The following is a 24,062-nucleotide window of genomic DNA, read 5'->3' on the forward strand; positions in this document are numbered from 1 at the left end:
ATGGTGAGCTGCACCAATTTTAAACATGCATATTTTTTGCCTATTTATTTTCCTTTGTAGTCAACTTGGGAACTGACCCGGCGTCATTCTTGTAATCAGATTTTCCCCACAGAGTACAGTTTTTGTTCAGGGACCCTCTTTGGAGCATGCTGCCCACAACTAGTTGCTTCCTATATTTAAGACTTAAATTTAAGAGACATTGTGCAAACACTCATACAAAATTCACTTAAGTAGGAGCAACATTCAGATTGCCCGGAATAGCTTTTTACAATACTCTGTAATGATTTTAACTTCAAAGCATGGATTAAATTGATGAGGGCATTGTATGAGGTGAGGAATTTCCATGTATGTGATTATTTACACACACACACACACACACACACACACACACACACACACACACACACACACACACACACACACACACACACACACACACACACACACACACACACACCTCCCCCTCCCCCATAGATAGCCCTCCTGCACCATACCTGGGAACAAAACTGCTTGAGGTTCTATTGTAAATAATCAGATAAAATGTCAAATTTGGGTTGCCTTTTTTTGGTTGGTGCAACATCTTTTCCTTTTTTGGAAAATTTTTTCTATCCAAATGCACTCTTCATTTAATTTTAAAAATACTGCACAGTAACAGGCCTTTCTATGAATCTGTGATGCCCAAATGCACCTGTATGACCAATCCTGTCTGCCTTTGGAATGTGGGAGGCAACCGGAGGACCCCCCCTCCCCACCCACCAACCCTGCAGACACAGGGAGAACATACAAACTCCTGAGACCTACTGGATTCAAACCCTGATCTGGTTCTGCCTTGTTGACTTCCCAAAACTATTTTGCTCTTCTGGCTGTGCCCCTTTGCAGTTTGTGTTTCTGTAACTGTCCTCGAAGTCGACGTGGATTGCTATAATTTTAATCTTGAGTTTGTTATAAATAGTTCTGAATACTTGATTCATTCTCCCTTTAGAAATGTGTGAAATAATACAACTGTGCTTTAATTAAAACAACTTCTGTAATGTGCTCTCAAATTGAGGTGGATCGTTATACATCTTCTGATGTCTTACATGAGAGTAGGATGATCTTGAGGTGGTTTGTACTAATGAAGGACTCGGTCATTGAGACCAGCAGCTTCATTACAACTATCAAAGAGAATAACAGCCCACTTATCACCGTTCATTCAGGTGGCCTTGCTGATTGGCGTGGGCGATCATATTTCTCCATCCTTTACGATCTCTGAGCCTCCCAATTGTAGTTGTTGCCTCTTCTGTTCTCCTTCAGTAAAGGCTCCATCTTTGAGCTGAGACCATAGTTGAAGTTGAGTTCATGATTACACCAGGGGAAAATACTGAAGTGGCTTCCCGTTGCCCCCTTCAGTTGCAGTGTCCACACTGGACGGGTAACCCTAGCCGTTGACCAGCAGATTCATCTGCCCAGTGTTTTCAGTTTTACAACCATGAATTCCAAATTGTAGAATCTGCTTGTAAAGCCATCCACCATCTGCAATCCACGGCTTCACATGACCTTGACTGGAAGGCTAAACGGGTACCACACCTTGCCCAAGGGTGACCTGTAAGCTATCGGACGAAAGGAGCTCCTTGCACCTCCTTTATCTGAGCAATTGCGTAGCACCGACAAAGGAAGCCCATTTACATAAGTGCTCATAACATTGACAAAATGTTCCAAAATGCTTCACAGCAGTATTATTGAACAATAAATGGCTTGTTGTCAATATAGGCTATTTGATTGGGTATCTGAAAGCTTGGTCAAATAATTTTTAACGGGAGAGTTGAAAATACATAGCCTCAGCATTTCTGAAAGTGGCAGACAGTGCTAGCACAGCACCAATGTGGTCTTTTGGCAAAAAGTTAATGATGCTGTCTCTAGGGAGACCGTTATTTCGTATTCAATAGCTTGAAATAGTTGACAATGAGCACTTTTTTTTGGTGCATGCAAATCCTGATGAACTGGGAGTTCAATATCCCAGTTTTTTCAGAATTTTGAGAATTTTCAATCAACATGCAGTCAAAGGGAAGAATAATGAAAAAGAAAAACATCAACTTCCATAATATCAACAAAGTGATACAAATATCGATCCACAGTATTAAAGAAAAGTCAATATAACTTAATCCTTATAAAGAAGGAAAAATTACAGTAATACAACAAAATGCCAACTCAATATCCATATTGAACCAAAGGGGAGAAAAAGAAAAGAGAAGAATAAAATAAGAGGAACCCCCCCCAACAAGAAAGAAAGAACTAAGAAAAGAGAAAAAGGTTGACCACCTAGGATAAACCCCACTCCCATCAAGGGGCAAATAACCTGACTTGTGCAGGGTCCTCAGTGCCGCAAGAAGCGGGAGGAAGAGATGGCCAATATCCCAGTTTTGTCTTGCTGCTTCTATTTCCTCTGTTTAGCTCAGATGCGCATCATCAGCTGTTCTGGCTGTTGCTTTGTCCTGGTGAAGATCTTGCAACCTTTCTGAAGAAGAGCAGGAGATTATGACAACAGTCAATATTTATCATCTAAATAGGCAATAGAAATAAAAAAAATAGCCACAAAAATAAATGTTGATCCCATGGAGATAAAAAAACCCTACAAAGACTGAGAGATGTTAAACAGGCTGAAATGCCCAATCCTGATGCGTAAACCTGCATACTAAAGGTGGCAGCTGTAAAGAAACGATTGGTGATGGTCATCCAAAATTCACTAGATTCTGGAGCAGTTTCAGCAGATTGAAGTATAGATCAAGTGACACTCCTGTTTCAGAGGGAAAGAGGAAATAGGAGAATGCGGTCAAGATGGCCTGACGTCAGTTCTTGGAAATGGGCTGAAACCCATTATTCAGGATGTGCTAATAAAACACTTGAGAGGATTGGTACCTGATTTGCTGTATTCATTGTGGTTTTTATGGAAATAATGTTTGACCAGTGGTGCAGTTGAGAGGGAACCAATTTGTGCACGTGCATTTTCTAAACCCACTTGACGATGGACCACACAAGGATTGAGGCAAGGATAATATTAGTTGCATGGCCAGAGATTTAAAGATCATTTTCAGGCTGTTCAACCAATTTCTCGAGGGGAATATAAATCAAATACTGAAAGCACTCAGGAGGTTAGGAGTTAATTGTGAGAAGAGAAACTGTTAGTGTTTCAGATCAAAGAACCTTCATCTGACTATTATGACGGAAGGTTTGCCTCCTGAAGCATTAATCCAATTTTTCTTTCTGCAGAAACTGCCTGACCGAAAGAATGTTTTCAATGCTTCCGCTTCATTTCAGATTTCAAGCATCTAAACTGTTTCAAAGGGCTCAGTTCTGGAATCTCAGTAAATTTGCATCCTTCATTCCTAACAGTGATACAAAGCTTGGTGGAAAATTGGTGTAAGGGGAATAGTCTACCAGAGGAATGTACGGGTTAAGTGGGGAGATTTTCGCAAGGAAAATGTGGGGAATTTGTATGTTGTCACTCAGAACTGTTATTGTTCACAAGATGGATGGGTGAGAGGGATATGGGCGAAATGAGGGGGTATCAGCATTTCTGGCCAGGACCTTTTCAAGACTATGTCTTGAAGTCTTACACCTTTAAATTTTGGCAGTTCTTTCTCCCACTGATCCTGCTTGACCGCTAAATTGTTGCAGAGATGACACTGGGATTTAATGAAACTATATCTGGATTACTCGGCATTGGTTTTTGGCTCCAAAGCCAAGGTAGGATGAACTGGCTTTGAGGTTGATGGGTTGTTTGATTTCTGGATGGTGCAAATTGACCCAAGAGGTCAGACAGTAAGATTCACTGGAATTGAGTTGAATTGTAGCTGGTCTCTTGAATTGTAGACTGGAACACAGCTGACATCAAACAGTTTCCTTTTGTCAAAATGTTGATGAAAATGCAGTGAAGTCAACACAGAAAAACAGATTAATGTTGATGCTTAAAAGGATCTTGATGTTCCTATCCACAACCCAATGTGCAGGTACAGGAGGAATGTGGAAGGGGAATGGTGGTCTTTATTTAATGAAGGGGTTCTACTTTGGGGGGGGGGGGGGGAAGGTGCGCTATTGCAACTTCCTTGCATCTTGGGGAGTCTTCACCTAAAGCAACAGTTGTGGTCTCCTTGCTGGTAATGAGATACATTTGCTGTAGAGTGAAAGATTAACAAAGATTGACTCCAGGCAGGGCCTGTGGCTTCGACAGGCACAAGATCAAATGGATTAGTCTTCTGCAGAATGTAGAAGAATGTGAGGTGATGGCTTGAAACTTAAAAATTTTTAGAAGAATGTGGGTAAGGCACAGAAAATGCTTCCCCTGAGAAAAGAATTAACAAAATGCTGGAGGAACTCGGCAGGTCTTGCAGCGTCCGTAGGAGGTAAAGGTAAACAATCTAATTTTCAGGTCTGAGGCCTTTTTCCTCTCTACCCTGAAGAAGGGCTCAGGCCTAGAGCGCTGCCATCAGAGAGCAGTATCAAGGATCCACACCACCTAATGCACACTCTTCTCGCAGATGCCATTAGGAAAGAGATAAGGGTGCCACAAGACTCGCACCACCAGGTTCAGGAACAGGTGTACCCGTTCTCAACAACAAACTCAATCAGGGCCTTATTTAAGGACTCTTGCACTTGATTTAAAAAAAAATTCTTTGTATTGCACAGTCAGTTCATTTACATGTTTACACAATGCACTTTTGTTTGCACTATCAGTAGGTGGTAATTCTGCCAGGCCTGCAGGAAAAAGGAATCTCAGGGTTGTATGTGATGTTATGTATGTACTCTGACAATACGGTAAGCCTGAACTCTGAGGAAGGAAGTTATTTGTGTAGGGTCAAAACCCAGTGCTCAAAATAGTCACTATTTTTATTAGGTCAGCAAAATAGCCAGCACTTTGTTTCAAGCAACATCAGTATATGTAATCTTTGCTGTCATAAATGGGTGAAATGATCATGTACATCCATTTAAGTTCATGGTTAATGGTCTGTAGAGTGGCTTTGACAACAATGCTAGCCACGGCTAGTACCCAGAGGACACCCACCATCCCTCTTCCCACACTTGTCTTGATTCACCTCATGCCATGTAGATGTGATGCTTAATTATACTTGTGTGGGTGCGTTTTACTTGATTGGGAAGCGGCAGCAATATTTTGATTGGATCGTTACGTTGTACTTTTGTTTATGCGCGACAATAAACTCTCATGTTCAATCACTTCCATAATCGCAGCAACAGGTACCTCATCAGAAAAGACATTCACAACCCAAATGGTCCTCTTGACTTGGGAGGTTTGCAAGGCTGTTGGCAATTTGTCTGTGCTATGGAGGACAGAGTTGAGAACCTGATTCTGGCAGCTGCTTAGTGAGTGAATATTTCTCCTGTGGTTCCCACAAATTCTCCCAGCTTTTCTCCACCCCCACGAATTTCCCAGAAGGAAATGCTCAACAATTTTTAACCTGTTCAGCCTTGCTAATGTGGAGGTGGGATGGAGGAAATTGATGAGAGGCAATGGAGACCACATGCTAATTAAGTTTTTGAGAAGTTGTCATAATGCAGTGTGGCAATGAGGTCTTCAGCCTCCCCAATCCACACTGACTACTTCGAATCAATTTACACTAACCTTCTCAACCCCATCAAGATTCTATCCATGATACAAAATCAACTCACAATAGCTGGTAACCAGACCAAGTTGCACTTGGTTGGAAGGGGAAGGGAAAGGGAAAGGGAACACCTGGAGAAAACCCAGACAGAGAGCGAGAACATTTAAACTCAACCCAGATCACTTGAGCCATAAAGCAGCAGCTCTACTCAATGTCCACAGTGCTGTCTCAGGAAGATCACTCCTACTCACAAGTGACTCTGATCTTTTATTTGGTCATATTCATCTTTTTGGTCATCTTCCTCTTCAACTCTGTGTCACCCAGCTTGGATGCTTTCATTCGAGGTGCAGAATGCTAACCCAGAACTTTGTTGTGGCGGACACAAAGTGCCAGAACTGAAACATGACTTGTGCATTTGGTTTTTTGGGTTACGGAAATACCAGAACATGTTGGATTCCAGCCAATAAACTCTCCAAGTTGAAATGAACTGAAAAGCAGTAACAAAAGTTTTATCCATCAGCAAATTGTGAAAACTGAACACCTCAGTTACAGGTAGATGTTGTGCAGAGTGTCAACAATGCATTAGGTGTAGAAGCCGTCTACTCGGCCCACTGCTGCTGTTCTCTGCTCACACCAGCCTCCTCATGCCTACCTCCCCCTACACCCTAACTACTTCACTCTCAGCTGTTCCTCAACCCACTTAATAAAAGTAAGGCTGAGTTGATTTATAGTGTCAACTCAGCTTTTCCATACACCTCAAGTAATCTATCAAGAATTACTTAATGCTGACTCAAATCCATTCAAGAACTAATTATAACCCACACAAAATAGTTTCATCCCAATCATCTTAAATAGGAGACTGTTTGTTTGACCCCTAGTTGTAGATTAATTCTCATGAAACATCCACATTATTAAAGTCACGAGGGGAATGTGAATAGTCACATGCTTTATAACCCCTAGGGAGGGGAATCTGAAACCAGAGGGCATATAAATATATGAGGGAAAAGACATAGAGACTGAGGGGCACAGGGTGAAGGCTATATGGGGCGAGGTGTCAGAGGTAGTGGTGGGAGGGGGGAGCAATTGTAATTTTACAAGATATTTTGACAGCTGTATGGGTAAGAATGGTTTTGAGGGATATGGCCAAACACGTCCAAATAGCGCGGACCTGTAGGGGCAAAGAGCTGGTTTCGGTGCAAATAAAACTTTGACTCTGTGGACTTTAGATGTCTGTTAAAAGGCAGGCACATTTGTTTGTCCAAGTTTTACTTTTACACTCACTCAATATCCACTGGCTCTTTCCATACCTTGTTAAAGGGCTCAAGCCCGAAACGCTGGTTACCTTTGCTCTATAAAGTACACCGTTTGACCTGCTGAGTTTCTCCTGCGGTGTTTTTATTTTAATCCACATGCTCTTGGTTATTACTACAATACCAGTTTTTGTTCAATGTTTATCTATCACCACCACATAGCTTCATTCACATATCTATGATTAAAAAGCTCTAAAAAGCAAACCTCACTCGTAATCTCCTTGCATAACAGATCTTTCCAATTGCCTCCCCCAGCCCCATGACTCGGATAATATTGGACAAATGTGGAAAAAGTGCAAGATAGCTGCCCACGATGTAATTCTATTGGGACAAATGTGGAAAACTATTTCAAATCAAAATACAGTAAGAGGCATTTGAATTATTTCATAATTTATTGGTGGTTTACAGATCATTAGAAAAAAATGTTAGTTTTTAATCCCACTGGGTGTTGTCAAATATTTCCCCAGCACGATTCCCTGAGGTCTAAGACATTTCGCAACACCACCCCGATGAAGACCAGCAGCAGTATCTCTGTACTGTGGCCAATATTGATCCCCTAGGTCAAAATGGAGCCAGATTACTGGGATATTTTATTTTCCATTGCCTTATGCAAGATCTTGGATTGGATAGCTATAGCCAGCATTGACTTAAATGTTAACATATTTTTTAAATTATTTTTTTTTAGACATCACGTAACAGGCCATTTTGGCCTATTAGCCTGTGCTGCCCAGTTTAACCTGCGCTCCTGTTTCATTTCAAATGAAAACCCACGCAGACGTGGGGAGAAGGTACAAACTCCTTACAGACACTGTGGGATTTGAACCCTGGTCCCAATTACTGGTGCTGTAACAGCATTATGCCAACCAGGCTGACTAAAGAAACAACAGCAAGATAACAGAAATAATAGTTTTAAATAAAGTCTTTAATCTTTAAAGAACAAACACTCTGCCCTTAAAACAATGATCTTCCTTTTCATTTTAATCCTGTGTATAGCTGTATGAACGTTAACCTGCCAGTCTGTTGGAAGAAGAATGCTTCTCGCTATACTTTTGTGCAAAATCAACTTGATCGTCAACAGCCCCCCATCAGCAGCCAAATATTTGGATTTATTTTTCATTACATATTTTATAATTGTGGTGTGGAATTGTAGTAAAATAACTTGAGGAAAGCAACACGTTGCAAAGTCTTTACTGGACTAACTGGAGCAGTTTTGGGCCCCATACCTAAGGAAGGATGTGCTGGCATTGGAGAGGAAGTTTATGAGGATGACTTGGGATGGGAGAATTAACATGTGAAAAGCTTGTACTTCAGTTCAGAAGGATGAGGGGGAACATATCAAAACATACTGAATATTAGTGGTCCATCCCCCCCTCCCCATCCACAGTTTCACATTCTTAAGAACACAAGAAATAGGAGCAGGAGTTGGCCATCTGATCTGTCAATTCTGCCCCACCTTTCAAAAAGATCATGGCTGATCTGATGTTTTCCCCATATCCCTTAATTTTTTTTAAATGTAAAAATCTGTCTAACTGAACCTTAAATATGTTTAATGAAGTAGCCTCAACCGCTTCCCTGGGCAGAGAATTTCACAGATTCATTACTCTGAGATAAACAGTTTTTCCTCATCTCCGTCTTAAATCTACTCCCCTGAATCTTGAGGCTGTGTCCCGTAGTTCTGGTCTCACTTACTCGTGAAAACAATTTTCCTGCTTCTATCTTATCCATCCCTTTCATAAATTTATATGTTTCTCTAAGATCTCCTCTCATTCTTCTGAATTCAAGAGAGTATAATCACAGGCGATTTAGTCTCTCCTCGTAGGTCAATTCCCTCATCTCCGGGATCAACCTGGTGAACCTCCTCTGGACTGCCTCCAAGGCCAGTAGATCCTTCCATAAGTATGGAGACCAGAACTGCACACAGTACTCCAGGTGCAGCCTCACCAGTACCTTGTTCAGTTGTAGCACGACCTCCCTGCTCTTGAATTCAATTCCTCTAGCGATGAAGGCCAACATTCCATTTGCCTTCTTAATAACCTGTTGAACCTGCAACCCATCTTTTTGTGATTCATGCACAAGTGCTCCCTGGTCCTTCTGCACTACAGCATGCTGCAGTTTTTCACCATTTAAATAATAATCTGCTCTTCTATTTTCCTCGCGTTTACTAACATCTGCCAGACCTTTGCCCACTCACTGAACTATATCCTTCTGCAGCCTCTCCACATCCTCTGTACAATTTGCTTTTCCACTCAATTTAGTATCATTCACAATCTTGGCTCCACGACACTCTGTCCCCTCTTCCAGATCATCAGTGTAAATGGTGAACAGCTGTGGGCCCACGACCAACCCCTGTGACACCCCACTTGCCACTCTCTGCCAATCAGAAAAACACCCATTTATCCCAACTTTCTTCCTTCTATCAGTTAACCAATCCTCAATCCATGCCAATATACCTCCCCTGACTCAATTAATCTGTATCTTATTGATAAGTCTCTTGTGTGCACCTTATCAAGCACCTTCTGGAAATCCAAACCTGTTCCCCTCTATCAACCACGCCCATTATATCCTCAAAGAACTGCAGCGTTTGTCAAACAAGAGCTGCCCTTTCTGAATCTATGCTGCATCTGTCTGATTTATTCTAAATGTATTGCTATCTCATCCTTAATGACAGCTTCAAGTATTTTCCCGATTACAGACGTTAAGCTAACTGGCTGATAGTTACCTGTCTTCTGCCTACATCCTTCTTAAAAAGTGGCATCACATTTTTTGTCTTCCAACCTGCCCAGAGAATTTTGGCAAATGACTACTAATGTATCGACTATAATTCCTGCCATTTCCTTCAGTATCCTGGGAGGTATCCCATCAGTACTCTGAGATGTACCCTATCAGGACCAGGAGATTTGTCTGCCTTCAGTCCCATTAGTTTGCTCGTCACTATCTCTTTTGTCACAATTATTTTATCGAGGCCCTCCCCTCCCTTCACATGCCCCCCCTCACTGTGGTCTGAAAATATTAAACGGAAAATTCCAGAAATAAACCATTCATAAGTTTTAAATTGCACTCCATTCTGAGTAGTGTGATGAAATCTCACACCATCCTGCTGGGAAAGTGAATCATCTCTTTGTCCAGCATATCCATGCTGTGTATGCTACCCACCCGTTCGTCACTTAGTAGCTGTCTTGGCTATCAGATCGACTGTCATGGTATTATGGTGCTTGTGTTCAAGTTACTTTTTAAAAAAATATTATAATTGTTCTATTTTATTATTAGTTATTATTGTTAATCTCTTGCTGTTCCTAATTTATAAATTAAACTTTATCATAGGCATGTATGTATAGCAAAAAAAAAACATAGTACCTGTATATATAAGGATTCGGTACTATCCACGGTTTTAGGCATCTGTTGGCGATCTTGGAACAGATACCCGCAGGTAAGGGGCGGAACTACTGTAATGAAATTGCTAGATACAATAGATGTGGAGAAGATGTTCCTAGTAGTGGGAGAGGCTTGAATCAGAGAGCAGAGCCTTGGACTAAAAGGGCGTCTCTTTAGAACAGCGATATATTTCTTCAGCCAGAGGGTGCTGAATCTGTGGACTTCATCGCCACAAGCGACTGGAGGACCAGTCACTGGGCATATTTAAAGCAGAGGTTGATCAGTTCTTGATTAGTAGAGGCATCAAAGGTTATGAGGAGAAGGCAGGAGTAAAGATGCTTTCATCAGGATACTCCTTATCGACTACAGTTCGGCATTTAGGACCATCACCCCGTCAAAACTGATCAGCAAAGTCCAAGACCTGCGACTCAACACCCCACTGTGTAATTGGATCCTGGATTTCCTCACCTCCAGACCACAATCAGTGAGGATTGGTAAGAACTTCTTCTCCATAATCTCCATCAGTACCGGAGCACCACAGGGCTGTGTTCTTTGCCCCCAGCTCTACTCTACTTTTCGACTGTGTGGCTCATTTTGACAATAACATCATCTAAAATTTGCCCATGCTCAGGGTTTGTATAAATAAAGGTGATGAGCCAGCATACAGGAGAGAGATTGAAAACTTGGGTGTATGGTGCTTCAACAGCAACCTTTCACCCATTGTCGCCAAAATTCAGGAGCTGATTGTTAGCTTCAGGAAGGGAAAGCCAAAGGTACACAATCCAGTGATTATTGGGGGTTTGGAGTTGAAGAGGGTGAGCAAATTTAAGTTCTTGGGAATCACCATCTCAGAGGATCTTTCCTGCACTAAACACACTAATGGCATCAAGAAGAAAGCATATCAGCGCCTGCTCTTCCTCACAAGTTTGTGGAGGTTTCGTATGACATCGGAAACCCTGGCAAATTTCTACAGAGGTGTGGTGGAATGTGTGCTGACCAGCCGCATCATGATCTGGTATGGGGACATCAATACCCTTGAGTGTAAAACCCTCCAAAAGATAGTGGACACAGCACAGGACATTACAGGCAAAACCCTCTCCACTATTGAGAACATCTATGGGGAATGCTGCCGTCAGAGAGCAGCGGCAATCGTCAAGGATCGTCACCATCCAGCGACCGCTCTGTTCTCGCTGCTGCCATCAGGAAAGAGGTAGAGGTGCCACAAGACTTGCACCATCAGGTTCAGGAACAGCTGCTACCCCTCCACCATTTGACTCCTTAAACTCAGGAATTCATTTAAGGACTCTTACTTGTGCACTTAGTGCACTAGAGAGAGAATTTAAAAAAAAATCAGCTATCAGTTTGTTTACGTCCATTATCTGTTTACAGTTTGTTTACACATATACGCTGTGTACTTTTTTTCTGCACTACCAATAAGTGGCAATTCTGCCTTGCACGTAGAAAAAGAATCTCAGGGTTATATGTGATGTCATGCATGTACTCTGACAATCAGCCAGAATTTGAATGGTAGAGGAGATTCGATGGGCCAAATGAACTAATTATGTTCCTACATCCATGGTCCAACAGACAAACTGCTGATTTCCGACAAAGTTTCTTCCCCTCCTAAATCTGTTGGTTTGCTCTTCTCCCTCAACTACTTTTACATGTCATTGTTGGAACATTTTAGTTTCTGGTTTACTGCTCTGTTGTATTTTGTATGTCTTGTCCTTCAGTGATTTAACATTTTTAAATTTTTGGTTGGCTGTGGCTGGATCCCTTTCCCTGTGGAATTTTTATACTTGAATGGCAACTTGTGATGCAGGCACATTCTCCAATTGCCTGACGAAGGTCCCAGGCCTGAATTATTGGTTACTCTGTACTTCCTTTGGACGGTGTGTGTGACCTGCTGAGTTTCTCCAGCACATTTCTGCATTGCACATGACCCCAGCATTGGTAGACTTTTGTTTTGTTAAACAACTCCTATGAATTTTTGGAAGTTTAGCACTTGAGGGATTTTAAATTCTCGTTCCCATCAGAAATGAAGTGAAACAGTAGATTTTGATTCTCTGACTGATCATCTACGTATTGAAACAACCCTCTATTACTTCAAGGTTGCAGGGCCAAGAGTTCGGAGTCTCATTTCAATATGATAATCTTCTAATTGATATCATCGGGGGCCGATTGCAGTATTCACTTGCGAGTCTCTGTTCTCTGCATTGTTTTTCCTTTAACTGTTGTGCAGGTGCTGCCAGTCTGTTACCGGCATTGCCTTCCATTTAGATCCCTGTGAGAATTGGGCTTTAAGATTGATTGGAACCCGCGCATGCGCACACTCTTCCAGGTTGTCTACTTCAATAATCTTCCTGTCCCATATCTGAAATCAACCCATACTGGGGTGGGGGGAAGAAATGTACTTTTTCCTTTGAGAATGTTTTGTATTTTTCAAGTGGCTATCTTGATAGTGACCCAGATAGGTTCACTGTTCATCATTTCCTGTTCTTCATTGATGTAATCAGAGTGCTTTGACAGGCGGTTGTTCGTGAAAGTGGGTGAGGGATAGCTTGAGAAGTGCCTTGTGATATATCCTGAATTTGCGTGATCTGAATTTATTAGAAATGCTGGTAAATTATTCATTTAACATCAGTTAGATCCATTTCAAGGTAGTAAATGAGATGGGTTTTTTTTAAAAGGATGTGCCAGTATGTCTCTGTATTAGCATCAGTGTTATTGATGATGCTAATGTTGGCAAGAAAATGTTTCCATGTTTTTTCCCTGTCTATCGCAATGCAAGGCCAAAACGTTCTGCCTGGAAATGAAAACATTACTGTGTAATAAAATAACAGTTTGGTACAAGTAAAACACTAACATCCGCATGAACGAAGTGAAAATACAATGCTGGGGAAACTCAGCCGGTCACTTTGAATAGCAATGGTATAACCAATGTTTTGGGCTTGGTACAGCTTTGTACAACACTGCAAAAGAAAGGAGTTATTTGCATTTTTTTGACTGGCGTTTACTTTAAAAAAAAACATTTTTTTAAGAATGTGACTATTGGAATTTGTGATGGACTGTAGAAACTAATTTCATGATCTTCTCTGCCACCTTCATTTGAAAGAGGACCTGGCTGCAGAGCTCGGGGCAAAGGGTTGTTTGGTGTAATGTGTTTCGTTTCTTGGTTCATCTCTGGAGATTCTCAAATCATCTAATAATAGAACAACTGAACATAGTTCACTTACAGGACGGGAATGGTGTTTTGGAGCTCACTGTAGCTTCCAGTTTTAGATGACTTTGCTGCACACTTGGACTTCACTCTCTCATACCGTACCACATCATTTTGATTGATTTGCTTTTCAGCATTCCTTGTGACGGTTACTTGCGCCAGTGTTGCCGTTCCTCCCTTCCTGCACAGATGAGCGTGGAAGCGAGGGGATGATCTGTGGGCTTCCTCTGTTTGATGCTCTGCAGTAGCTTGCCTGTTGCAGCAGCTTCTTGTTTCAATGCATTTGGCATTCTTGTCCTCTTTCTCCGCCACCCCCCCCTAGAACCATCCTCTCGCCAAGATGCAGAATAGTATTGCAGCTGCTTAGCTGAGAGCCAGAGGGCCTAATGAGTCACTCTCCCCCTGAATGGAAGCCCAATGTAAGGTTGCTACATCCACACAAACAGCATTTGCCGAGGAGTAATGGTTTGTAGGCTTGAGTTCTGGCCCGAAACCCACTGCTGCTCAACCTACAGATGGATTTTTTTTTTTTTTTTTTTTTGCTGGTGAATCAGTGACCTGGTTTCAGAATTTATTGTCATGAACCAGTCACAAAAGTTGTTGTTCTGTGGCAACATCGCAGTACAAACATATTATAAACCACCTTGCAAAAATAAATAAAAATACTGCACAAAAAAGTTAAATTTGGATCACTGATCATTCAGGAAACTGAGGACAACGGGGAAGAAGCTGTCCTTGTGCTGTTGGGTGCTCTCGGCTCCTGTATCTTTTTTCTGATGGTAGCAGAATGAAGAGGGCATGCTCTGGGTAGTGGGGGTCTTGAGGATAGAGGCTGCTTTCTTAAGATACTGCCTCTTGTAGATGTTCGCAATGGAGTAAAGTCTGGTGCCTGTGATGTCACAGGCCGAGTTAACAACCCTCTGGAGTTTTTATTGTCCTGAGCTTTGCTACCTGTGGTCCAGACAATGATGAAACCAGGCAGAATGCTCTCCACCACTGTAGACATTTTTGAGCGTCTTCAATGACATACCGAATCTCCTCAAACACCTCAAACTATAGCCGCTGGTGAGCTGTCTTCATGGTTGCATCAATGTGGAGGCTTTAGAACAGATCCTTGGTGATGTTGATAACCAGGAATTTGAAGTTCTTGACCCTCTCCACTACTGACCCCTTGATGTGGACTGGTTCATGTTCCCCTGACTTCGTCCTGAAGTCCACAACCATCTTCTTGGTTTGCTGACGTTGAGTGCAAGGTTGCTGTTGTGACATCATTCAATGCACCGATCCATCTCCCTCCTGTACACTTCCTCAAGGCCATTTCTGATTCAGCTGCCAACTGTGGTGCCATGGTATTGTTGTCAGAGGCTTGCTACTGATTAGTAAATGGTCAAAAATTGGGGATGTCCACTAGGTCGGACATCCAACTTGTAGTAAATGAGAATTTCAAAATGCTAGAAATTATTCTGATGAGGGCTGTTAAATAAGATGGGAGCCTATGATAAAGATACTAGCGTGGGTGAAAGATTAGTGCATGGGCAGAAGGCACAGCCTTTTCCCTGGCTGGCTGCTGGTACGAGAGGTGTTTTGCAGAGATCGCTACTTTCCCCCCTGCTCTTTGTAAGTGATTTCTATAACAGAATTGATGGCTTAGAGGCCAAGTTTGTAGATGATGGGTAGAGGGATGGGTAATGTTGACGAAGTAGGGCCTAGAGAAGGGTAGCTTTGGGGAATGAGCAAAAAAGTGCCAGATAGAATGCAGGGCAGGGAGTGCAGTTCGGTAGAAGGAGTAGACTATTTTCTAAATGGGGAGAGAATTCTGAAAATTGAGGTCCAAAGGGACTCAGCAGTCCTAGTGCAGGACTTTCTGAAGGTTAACTTGCAGGATGAGTCAGGGGTAAAGATGGTAATGCACTGTTAGCATTCATTTTGAGAGAACTAGAATATAAAAGCAAGGATATGATGCTGAAGCTTTAAGGTAATGGTCAGGCCACATCTGGAGTATTGTGAGTATTATGGGCCCCATATCTAAGGAAGAACGTGTTGGCATTGGAGATGATCCAGAGGTGGTTTACAGGAATGAGAAGCTTAGAATACGAGGAATGTTTGATAGCTTTGGGCATGTACTTGCTGTAGTTTAGAAAAATGAAAGGGGTCCGGGGTGGGGGAACTCATTGAAACCTACCAAACATTAAAATGGCTGGATAGAGTGGTTGAGGAGAAAATGATTGCAGCAATGGGAGAGTCTAGGACCAGAGGACGCACCTCAGAATAAAAGGTCACCCGTTGAGAACCGAGTTGAAATTCTTCAGCCAGAGGGTAGTGAAACTGTGGAATTTCTTGCCACAGATGTGGAGGCCAAATCATTGGGTGTATTTAAACTAAAGATTGCCAGGCTTTTGATTAGTAAGGGTGTCAGATATTATGGGGAGACGACAGGAGAATAGGGTTCAGTGGAAAAATGCATAATTCGTGATTTGAGTGCCAAAGGCCTAATTTTGCTCCTATGCCTTATGGCCCGGACTTGAAACATTAACTGCTTCTCTTTCCACTGATGCTGCCTGGCCTTGAGTTTTTCCAGCCTTTTCTGTTCTTTTTGGTAACTTGCAATATGACTCAGAGCTGTTCCAGGATGGATTTTCCCTGAAATTGGTGCCACGTCACTGTGTACCTTGTGTAGCTCTGCATCATGTAATCACATTGGGCTGAAATGATCCTAGTTAACCATGAAGGAATGGACATCAACGAGCCAACACAAATCTGGGCTGGCGTATGGGGTACGTTGTACAGGTGCTCCTGTACTTATGATGGGGTTACGTTCTGATAATCCCATCGTAAGTGGAAAAATCGCAAGATGAAAAAGAATACTGTACCTGACGAACATCATTTAGCCTAGCCTACCTTACGTGTGCTCAGACCACTTGCCATAGCCCACAGCTGGGCAAATTTATCTAAAACAAAGCCTATTTTATAATTAAATATTTAATTCCTTTTATTCCTTACTGGGGGGTGGGGAATAAAATTTTAATCGTAAAATATTGCGCCAGTGTACCATCGTAACTGTGAACATCTTAAGTTGAACCATTGTAAGTAGACGAGCACCTGTAGTAAAGTCAAATTGTAAGGAGCTTGTGGAGGATTGGTTACCTAACCATGCAATTTAACTTGATAAAATTGGCCAATTTAAAATAAACTTGTTATATCAAAACCTCAGGGCCAAGTGTATTGGCTGGAGCTCTCAGAATAATGGCAGCTTGCGAAGGCAGCATTCGTGTGGGTGCTTGGAGTTACATCATTGTAATGTGATGTCTGTGCTAATGGCTTATTTTAGACTCGGTTCCCAGGCTTTGCTTGTCTTGGCTGTTTGGCTTTCATTTCACCGACCCCCTGGCTCCAATGAAATAATTTAAATATCTGGAAGTTATACTTCTATATTCATTGCACTCTATTCAAAATAGAATCCACCGTCTCTGTGGAAAGAGACCTTTATTCACAATGAAGATAAATTTAATTGGTAATCAGTGTTTCATAGGTTAAAAGTGAAATACCTCACCTCGTTTTGATGAACTGATAACTGACTTCAATAATGCTGTAACTAACACGCCAAATGTTATTACAACGATGAAACATGAAAACCAGCAGTTCCTGAGATTGTAGTAAACACACCGAAATGCTGGAGGGACTCGGCCGGTCTCGCAGCGTCCATTGGAAGTAAAGATGTGTTACCAATGTTTTGGGCCTGAGCCCTTCTTCAAGAGGAAAAACAGAAGGGCATCTAATTAAAGAATGACCAGTGGGGGGTGGGGGGGTGGTTGGTGGGTGGGAAGTCCAGATCAACAGTAAAAAGGTGTTTATTGGATATGATGAGAGGAAAGGTGAGAATTGATTTTGGCTCTGAGAAAGGAGGCAGGGAGAGGGAAAAGAGAAGATGGAGGTGGGGTGGGGGGGAGGGTGGGAAAAGGTAACAGTGGAAAGAAATGGGGATGGAGGGTTTAATAGAAATCAGAGAAGTCTATGTTAATACCATTATAGTTGGAGGGTGCCCAGATGGAAGAGTAGGCGTTGTTCCTCCAACTTGTGGTGGTTTTAGTCTAGTAGTGCAACATCTCTTTGAAAACCATAACTGAGATGCTCCAGATTGAGACAACAGCTTCAATACCCTGTTGCTCTCTTCTAACCTTGGACGATGTCATGAGAGAAAGTTGTTCCTAACCTTGGACCTCCCAGCAATGATCTTCTAGCGCTGCTATCTTAGCAGACTTAAAAAAGGCGCATACTAGTGAAAAGAGCATAATTTTGGCAATATTGAGGATCTGGCCCAGAAAATGGAGGAGTTTGTTAGTTTTTGACAAATGAAATCAAGTGAATAGAAATATCAGAACATGAAATCTAGCTTTTGGTATGTAACTTGGCTAATGTTGAGCTTTAAGTTTGTAACGGTTTGTCTCCAGAAGAGACCAGACTTGAAAAAATTGTCTAAAATTACACAACATGCATGCAAGGTACTCACAGGCAGTTGTAAACCTAAACACTTACTTGAACAATATGACCATGGTATTTTGCTGATATCAAGTCACATGCATTGCTGTTATAATGACCAAATGGGCTTTTGGACTGTTTGATAAATGTACTCAAATTATTTGTAGAGCATTGTTACCATGTTAACTCAGTGCCCTGGGTTCTTAGCAAATGTTCATACAAGCCTACAATTAGTAATGCTCAGTGTGGAGTTTCAGATTAGCTCATCGTGGCTAAACTTCTGTAGTAGTTGAGCGAATTTCAGGGATGAAGGGGTGAGGAGAAGTTAGAATGTAAATGGCTGATCAAAGCAAGACGACTTGAAATGCCAGAGCGAATAAGTGAGTTCATTGTAGCAATGACTAAGTGTTTTGTCCCTGTCACTCCTTCTGACTGCCTTTGTTAATCTGTAATCAGAGCCGGTCATCTGTACCATCAGGGCAATGTGTGTTTTGCGCTGTTTCTTTAAACTGGTTGTAAGATTCTTTGTCCAGCAGACTGTAAGTACAGTGAGTATCTTATTCAGCACAGACACTGATTAATACAGCAGTCACAAAGCACAGCACTTGATGCATTGAGCAAATTATAGTGGATCAAGAGGTTTCTGGGTGGAAATTCCATACAGTGGACTGAAATTTGACACCATTATTTTGGAAGGATTTTCTATTCCTGTCACGGAAGTAACCTCATCAGCTTGAAGCTTCTTGCTATTGCCCATGTTGTCGAACGCTTTCCTGCAGAAGGAAATCAGTTTGAACTTGTACGTCTGAAGCTCTTTACCCAGCGAATTTGAATGGATGTTCACAATCCACAGTATATCCACGATATTAGGAAAATTACCAGGAGGTTTGATTACGACTCTGGAATGAACAGGTAAGATAAGAGAGTGGGGTAAATTGAGAAATCGCTTTGCTGAGCCCTTTTGCTCTGTCCACAACAGTAACAGAAGCCTCCCCAGTAGCCAACCATTTCAGTTCTAGGTCACACTCCTGCGCTCACATGTCTGTCCATGGCCTTGTGTACTAACCCACCCAGACCATCCACAAATGGAAGAATTACACCTGATTTTTTTTTTGTCTGGGTACTCTTCGGATGGCATTAACATCGACTTTTCTGGTTTCTGCTAACCTGCTTTTCTCTTTTTTCTCTCCCATCCCCCTTTCCAGTTCTCCTCTCCCTTCACTGAGCCATCTCTCCTCCCCTTTTGATCGCTGCTGTCCCTTTCTCCCTTCTCCACCTATCACCTCCTGGCTTTGCCCCCTACCACGCTTTTGTTCGGACGCCTGCTGACCTTCTTCCATACCTTGATGAAGGGCTCAAGTCCAAAAAGTATTTTTACCTTTGCTATGTAAAGGGCACCAGCTTTGTGTTTTCACTTCAGCCATGGTATCTGCAGATTTTCGTGTTTTCCTTCTGGTTAAGATGTCTGTTGTTTTTGCCATCATCAACAGTCAAGTAAATCTGGTCTGTGCATTTTTTTTGCTCCTGCAAATAGAATTTGCTAACTTAAGCGAGTCGATTTGAATCCAATATAAAGTTGAGTCCGTTATTGTGTGCATCAACTTTCCATTGGAAGTAGAATTGGCAGTTGATGCCCATCCTCCATGCAGTGCTGACTGACAGCAAGGCCAATTTGAATTTTGTCTTCTAGCTATTGTATTCTCTCAAATGTGCACAATTGTACTTGCACTCACTGAATCTTTCTATAGCCGCTTTAGGATTCCGCAAGTCTTTGGATTAGAGTTTGTTAAAGTTGAATAAGTCTACGCGAGGGAAGAATTTTGTCCTATGTTCTGTGTGGCTCATTTGTTCTTTGACATGGATGTTTGAGCAAACAATTTTGAAAATGTTCAATGAAAGAATGTGGGCTTCGCAGCTGAGCTGGCATTTAAATCCCCAATCCTTCCTGAGGGCTTTGAGAAGATGGTGGGGGAGCTGCTGCATTGAACCAGGGCAGTCCTTGAGGGGTGGGTACACCTGCAATGGTCGTGGGAGTTCCAGGATTTTGACCCAGTGACCATGGAGAAATGGCCGATTACATCTCCAGGTATGGATGGTTTATGGCTTGGAGGGCCGAGGTGATGTTCCCATGCCTTGCCCTCTTGGAATGGGACATAACCAGAATAAGGAGGGGGACTGAGAGCACAAGTTGCTAATATAGTTCTCTGGGGCTGGGTGGAAGGGTAGGAGAGACAGAGGATTTGGGAAGAGGCCAACCCTTGTTGAGATTTTCAGGAAGCTATTCCTTTTTTAAAAAAAAACTCTGTATTGCTTAGTTGGTTTATTTACATTCGCTATCTGCTTACAGCTGTTTATTTATATGTATACACTGTGTACAGTTTTTTTTGCACCACCAATAAATGTGTAATTGTATCTTGCCCGCAGGGAAAAAAATCTCAGGGTGGGATGTGATGTCATGTAGGTACTCTGACAATAAATCTGAATTCTCAAACTAAATCTTAATGTGCTTTATTACACAAGATGTCTGGATTTTAACAAGGCATCCTTGCTAAAAGATGCCACCTACTGAAGCCATAATGTATCTCCTCTGATGTTGCAGGCCTTCTAGTGTTTCTGGTCGCTTCCAGTGGTGGTTAACATCCTCTCCCCAATGGAGATCTGGTGTAGTTAAGGCTATGTGGAGATCCTGTTTTAGGGGAGCTTCCCGTTAACCCCCTCCGTGTACAGAAAATGTGTTGGAAGCTGGAAGCTCTTAAAGATTCAGAGTTTAAACAATCAGCAGTGGGCCAACTGGTCCCAATGAACCAGGATCAATCCTGGTTTCCAGTTTAGTTTGTGTTAAGTTTGCACATTCTCCCTATGGCTTTTTACCTGTTAATTGCTCACTCTAAATTGCCCCTAGTATGTGGTAGAAATTTGAAGGGAATGCAAGGAGAATAAAATGGGTTACATCAGCCATTCTCAATGGGGACCCTTTGCACCACCGCCCCCCTCCCCACCCCCCCACAACCCTGGCCAAGTCACAAGACATTTTAAGTAAAAGCCTTGTTTTCATCTCTCATGTAGTCAGTAGGAGAGAAGTGCAGAGAAGAAGCCAAAACTTGACTGCTTCACAGGGAAGGGGATCCATAGACATTGAGCAGAGTCCGAGACCATAGCCAAATGAAAGGTTGAGAATGGCTGGTCAGTGTGGAGTGGTTGGGCAGAAGGGCCTAAGTCTGTCATACATTTTGTGACTGATAATCATCATGAACATCAGAGAGCACATTTAATGCGCAAGTTCTGCTCAGATGGATTTTTTGAATCCAAATCTGGCCATTTATTTTATGTTTGGTACAATTTCAGCGCAGAGGTGAATTATGACTAAAACAGCTGTCCATGTTTTTTTGATGCTAGATGATAAATGAGGCACCACAGTGCACAGAATATGACTTTTTGCCACAGATGAATATTTGAATTGCCAGGGCATAGCAGCCTCCAGATCTAAGATTTATCTAATTGCTGTGGAAAGCTACTTGACATTAGGTAAAAATTTACTCAAAAATGTGTCTGTGCTGTATGGCTGAACTCTGTTTAGTTTGTAGTAAGATTAAGATTTGCTGTCTGCATTCTTTAAATTATGCAGATTGTAGCCTAAAGTATTTAAAATGATATTGTATTAGATTGGACAATTTTAGATATTAATAATGAAATGAAAAAAGGATTATAACTGCCTTGTAAGCTTTGGTTTCTAGCCTCGGAATAAATTAGTATCATGTTGCATCTTTGTAGAACTCCCTTCCATCAGGTCCACCATGCACTCATTTGTATAGGCCATAATTTTAACAACTCAAATTCTTGCATTATTCCCAGCGCCCTTTCCCAAACAGCTCACTTTGCAAAGGAACTGAGTACGAAGCTTTGGAGTGCAAGGGCTCCCCAAGTTGGGGCAGTTTCTGAGGCAATATGGTTTCTGAGCCCTCCTGACTTCATTATTCCCAGTATATGAATATTAACGGGTGCATCTTAAAGCAAAATGCATAGGTTTCATTTAGATGGGTTGCTAACAGTTTTATTGAGATGCTTCAAATGCCCCTTTTCCTGGCATTTTAACTGGCATCCCAGTTAATTGGCTGTGGAGTGTCCCAGGATAGAAGCTCCTTTGTGCTAATTCCATGGGGCCACCCTTAACTGGGTCACTAATTGCATTTCCACTGGACACACTCATTCCCAGGAGGGTTCTCCCTTCAACTGGAAATGGCTGACTTTTCTGCTGTCCCTTTTCCACTGGTTTTATCAGCGTGCTGGTGGCAGCAAAAGCCGGGGGTTATGAATAGGGGTGGAGGTGGTTAATCCCCGGCGTGAAATGACGTCATTTGACACTGACGTTCCGGACCCTGTCCCAGTAAATTTCCAGTTAATTCCTGGGACAGGGAGCTAGTGGAAAAGGGGCTCTGGTTTCTGGAGTGAGTTATTGTTTAAAAACTGAAGTGCTCATTGTCTCCAAAACAAAATGAGCTTGAGTGAAGTGTTCATATTTTTGATTTGCCCCGTTTTTGTCACTCTTGGTGATACATTTCATTTATTACACACATAATCATCGTATGAATTGATGCATTTTCTACGAAACATAGGTCCTGTTGATAATGAAAACCTTGGGAGGTGCTGAACACAAGTCAGGCAAACTCTGAAATGTTAAAAGGAAGTGTTTTAAACTTTAGGCTGAGTGGAGTCTTGCATTGGCTGCTTGTGGTTTTGCTCGCTCTCCATCATACCACCAAGCTCTGGCACGAATCATCACATTTGTTATCAGTCAATCAACAGCAGAAGTGCTATCTGATCACACTGGCTCTGTTATTCTTTAGCATTATTTTCTGATGGTTGATTTTGTGTCTTGGATCTCTTGTTAGGAGTAATCTTTCTCCACTGATGTCATAGTCCAGCTGCACGGTTGATAGCTTGATGCAGAAAATGCAACATTTTCGAATAGTTAAATGTTTTTTTAAGGAAAAAAAATGGTTAGTATCTGACCTGGGGAAATAGAAAGACACAAAATTTATATTGGCCAGAACATAGGAAAGGTGGTTGTTTATTTGCTTAAGAGACTAGATGTTTATTTTAAAACTAAAGTAAGTCTTAGCACGTGACTTATTCTGCATGAAATCCCTCATACACAATGGCCCAGAAATTACTTTCTTCCCCCTCTTTTAATTTCATTAGGTTGAACTTTATCTGGAATTATTTTAATTTGTGTTTTTTGGCTTGGGTAATGACTGGTCTTGTACCCCTGTGTTGTTCATGCAGGAGATTCCCCATATGCACTGGTTCTCCTGGATGATCATGGAGATGGAAGAGAATAAATGGTTGTCATGGGGCCCTGTGGGGGCAATTGGGTCTTCTCCATGAAGAATTGGAGGGGTCTCCTCCAAGGCAAGCCCCTAAATATCGCTTTATCTGTCCATCCAGCTTCCTTCAACTTCCATTGGTCCCCCGATCGAGACAGCAGCTGCTCGTTTTTGTTTCACCTCTTTTAAATGAGCATTTCGCTTTCCCATTACAGCTAAGCAGGGTAACCCGAGGCCAGCAATGCAAACTTTTAATTATGGTAAATATGTGCTGTAGTCACTGTAGTTGAAGCGTTACAAAAAGAACTACAAAAGAGATGCTGGTCAGTTGTTCCCTAAATTCCAACTCTTTAAAGCGTGATAATCATGTTAAATCACAGACTTCACTGCATGGTGGGGTGTGTGCTCATTCGATCACAGCTGGGTTCACAATAATCAACTATGATGTTAGAAGCTAATACGGTAAAGTAGTAATTTCTGATGTGGAGCCTTGGTGGAAATTTTTAATTTTTTTTCTGGGATTCAAGAGCTCTGGGAGGAATTTTAAGCTGTGTCCATCTTATTCCACCATTCTTTTCCCAAGTTCAAATTTGTCACGTTCACTGATGGTCCAGATGAGGGGCTGTCTTACCCAAGTTCTTAAAAGCAGGGTGAGCCTCTGGATTTGGTTCTTTTAGGATTACTTGAGTCGAGTGGAATTTTAATGTGTTCTGCTAATTACAGAAGCCACGGGACTTTCTGCCTTTTGAGCTTATTACCCTGTCAT

General features: G+C 42.0%; 1 protein-coding gene across 11 annotated transcripts in view; it reads left to right on the forward strand.

The window, feature by feature from the left end:
• Positions 1 to 24,062, forward strand: part of LOC138747396 (inactive rhomboid protein 1-like) — a 297,832-nt gene that overhangs the window by 51,242 nt on the left and 222,528 nt on the right. For 8 of the 11 annotated variants that reach the window (XM_069906559.1, XM_069906556.1, XM_069906554.1 and 5 more), the window contains one exon: positions 7,160 to 7,267. The exons of 2 other annotated variants lie outside the window; for them this stretch is intronic. The gene's annotated coding sequence lies outside the window, so the exon portion shown is untranslated. Of the gene's footprint in view, positions 1 to 7,159; positions 7,268 to 18,757; positions 18,885 to 24,062 lie in introns of those variants that run through there. One more of the 11 variants, XM_069906563.1, reaches the window with a different exon arrangement.

This window comes from Narcine bancroftii, chromosome 12 (assembly GCF_036971445.1).
Source record: "Narcine bancroftii isolate sNarBan1 chromosome 12, sNarBan1.hap1, whole genome shotgun sequence".
Lineage (NCBI taxonomy): Eukaryota > Metazoa > Chordata > Chondrichthyes > Torpediniformes > Narcinidae > Narcine > Narcine bancroftii.